We start from the raw sequence: 3,740 nt of genomic DNA, 5'->3' as shown, positions 1-3,740 counted from the left end.
ATTGCTATATCAAGAGCACTTCTGTCATTTACTGGCCTATATACAACATGTATTGTTGCTGTGAACGCTGGTCTGTAGAAGCAATTTTATATGTGTGTGTGTGTGTGTGTCCATGTGTTCATATGAGCAGAACATTAGTGAGTATATTTTCACCCAAGGAGATGTGGAGAGGGATCTTTATTGCCAAAGTGGGCAAGAAACTCACTACAAATTAGGCTTTCTGGGACTAAAGGCTGTCAATCACGTATGAGCTGACAGGGTCATGTCGGTAGACCACGAGCCAATTACAGTTCACAACTAAGATCAGAATGGACAGGGCTTGAGGCCTTTTTTTCATCTTTTTTAAATAAGGTTCAGTCAGGTTACAGTATCACACCACTGAGTTTGATAGGAATGGACACTAGCCTGAGATATGAAAGGTTTGTAGCTGCTGCGCTTCCTCTGAGGATCGTAAGAAGGTCATCTAAGCCATCAGCCGACAACAATCTACCTCTGTGTTTTCATACGCCACAAGTACCTTTCTCAAATCGATACTGAGACCTTTTCTCGGCCATTGATCTGAAAAGCTGTTTTTCTAATCCTGAGACTTCATTTTCTCTGTCTCTTTATATTTGAAGTTTTTTTCTGAACTCTTCTACCACACCGACCTTCAGATCAGTGGTTGGTGTGAGATTCCCTAGATCTTTTATTTCTGTCCTTAAGTAGGCCTTTAAAATGACTTTTTGTCGGCCATTGATCTGAAAAGCTGTTTTTCTAATCCTGAGACTTCATTTTCTCTGTCTCTATATATTTGAAGTTTTTTTCTGAACTCTTCTACCACACCGACCTTCAGATCAGTGGTTGGTGTGAGATTCCCTAGATCTTTTATTTCTGTCCTTAAGTAGGCCTTTAAAATGACTTTTTGTGAATTATCTGTTGGTGAAGCAGAAAGGTTGCTGCTCGTCATCTTATTACATTTTAAAATGTAGCCTAATTTATTCCTGTGATGGCAAAGCTGAACTTTCAGCAGTCGTCAGTGTCACATGTTCTTCATGTTCTTCAGAAATCATGTTAATATGCTGATTTGGTGCTCAAGAAACGTTAATTAACAATATTGAAAGTTTTTTTGTTAGTTTAAGTCATTCTATCACTTTTGATAAATTTAATTCCCCCTTGCTAAAGTAAAAGTAGTAATTTTGGTAACACTTTACAATAAGGTTCATTAGTTAACATTAGTTAACTACTTTAGTTAACATGAACTAAGAATTGACAATACTTCAACAGCATTTCTTAATCTTAGTTCATGTTCATTTCAACATTTACTAATGCATTATTAAAATCAAAAGTTGTGCTTGTTAACATTATTTAATGCACTGTGAATTAACATGAACTAACAATGAACGACTCTATTTTTATTAACTAACATTAACAAAGATTAATAAATACCGTAATAAATGTATTGTTCATTGTTTGTTCATATTAGTTAGTTAATAAGGTAACACTTTACTTGAAGGGGTGTGCATAAGACTGACATGACACCTTCATAATCATGACATGACACATGTCATGAATATGAAGGAGGTTTTATGCATGTTTATGACAACTATCATTTAGTGTCATTCACTCAGTTATGTCATTTTTAATGCAAATATGACATTATTTGACCTAACCCTAACCTAACCCTACCCTTACCCTTACCCTTACCACTAACCATAGCCCATAACAAAGACATCTCAAACAATGTCATCTTTGCATTAAAAATTACATAACTGAGCAAATGACACTTAATGACAGTTGTCATAAACATGCATAAAAACCCTTCATATTCATGACATGTGTCATGTCATGATTATGAAGGTGTCATGTCAGTCTTATGCACACCCCTTCAAGTAAAGTGTAACCGTTAATACATTAACTAACGGAACCTTATAGTAAAGTGTTACCGTAATTTCTTTTTAAAAAATCTTAGTGACCCCAAACTTTTTAATCCTAGTGTGTGTTGTGTTTTTCCTAAGTGATGTTACAGAAAACATTTGATGTTATTGTTGATGTTTTTAAAAGACATCTTATTTCCTTAGCTGTAAAGTGTACTAACTGCTAGGCCTGGGCGATAAACGGTATTGATATTTATCGACGGTACACCTTCTTCGATAACGATATAACACATTTTCGATATAGTGCACGATATAGGCACGTGCAATGAGCGACGCAGACAGCACACACAAACACGAACATGAGGGCTGTGCCTGCCTGTGATGAGGAGATTGTGAGTAAAGAATGAATATTAGTTGAATTTAAAATAAACATTTGCATTTTAATGCAAAAATAGTACAATCCAATGTTGGATGTGCGTCAGGGAGCGTCATCAGTGGAGCACGAGATGCGGTGATGATGCAAGTGACGTTGTTGTTTAATGTTTTGTTAGTCTAGCCCACAAGACGCGCAGTTGCTGCGTTATTCATTAAAAATATTAGACAAATATAGAAGCTCAATGCGGAGAAGATCTTGATTAGGTTAAAACCGAAACCAAGCCATTCACACAGAATGCATATTCAGCGCATTTTCTAGACCAGGGGTGCCCAAACTCGGTCCTGGAGGGCCGGTGTCCTGCAGAGTTTAGCTCCAACCCCAATTAAACACACCTGAACCAGCTAATCAAGCTCTTATAGGCATACTAGAAACTTACCAGCAGATATGTTGAGGCAAGTTGGAGCTAAACTCTGCAGGACACCGGCCCTCCAGGACCGAATTTGGGCACCCCTGTTCTAGATGAACAAATACGACCGGTGCACTCGCATCTCACACAAGAGATGTACAGAAAGCCATGCAAAGTTAAAACAGTTAAAACTTTTAGAAAACACGTTGCAAATTTGTGGAAGTTTATTCCTTTTCACTGCGTCTCATATGTTTTTAAAGGCAATCTTTGTGATGGGCGATTCGGCTCTTTGTATTAAGCAGTGCATAAATATGTGGTGCTGTTTTGTTCATAATTGTTTATGCAATTTACGAAATTATATTAGATTTATATGAGTTAATTTAGACGTGATGCACGTTTTTTTATAGACTATTACTTCCTTGCGTTGAACATTTAAAATGTGCTGCATTATTTTGCTCATTGCGCGCTCCTGTGGCCTCGGGAGACAAGCCAAAAGTTTAACCTATTTAATCTGCATATAAAACATTAGAAATTAAATATTTGTTTAATTTTAATTTTGTTTTTGACTGTTAAAATAAATAAATAAATAAAGCGTTGTTTGTCTCAATAAATTGAGTTCATCTAAAAATACAGTGGTTAAATGTAAACATTTTTTATTTTGATCTTTGTTTTAAAAAAGGTTATAGAAAATATGGTAACACTTTACTTGAAGGGGTGTGCATAAGACTGACATGACACCTTCATAATAGTGACATGACACATGTCATGAATATGAAGGAGGTTTTATGCATGTTTGTGACAACTGTCATTAAGTGTCATTCGCTCAGTTATGTCATTTTTAATGCAAATATGACATTATTTGACCTAACCCTACCCCTACCCTTACCCCTAATCATAGCCCATAACAAAGACATCTCAAACAATGTCATCTTTGCATTAAAAATTACATAACTGAGCGAATGACACTTAATGACAGTTGTCATAAACATGCATAAAAAAAACTTCATATTCATGATATGTGTCATGTCATGATTATGTAGGTGTCATGTCATGATTATGAAGGTGTCATGTCAGTCTTATGCACACCCCTTCAAGTAAAGTGTAA

Source organism: Sinocyclocheilus grahami, unplaced genomic scaffold (assembly GCF_001515645.1).
Source record: "Sinocyclocheilus grahami isolate Dianchi unplaced genomic scaffold, SAMN03320097.WGS_v1.1 scaffold1510.1, whole genome shotgun sequence".
In the NCBI taxonomy this organism is placed as follows: domain Eukaryota; kingdom Metazoa; phylum Chordata; class Actinopteri; order Cypriniformes; family Cyprinidae; genus Sinocyclocheilus; species Sinocyclocheilus grahami.
The sequence above is the reverse complement of the archived record's forward strand: the minus strand, read 5'-3'. Positions refer to the sequence as shown.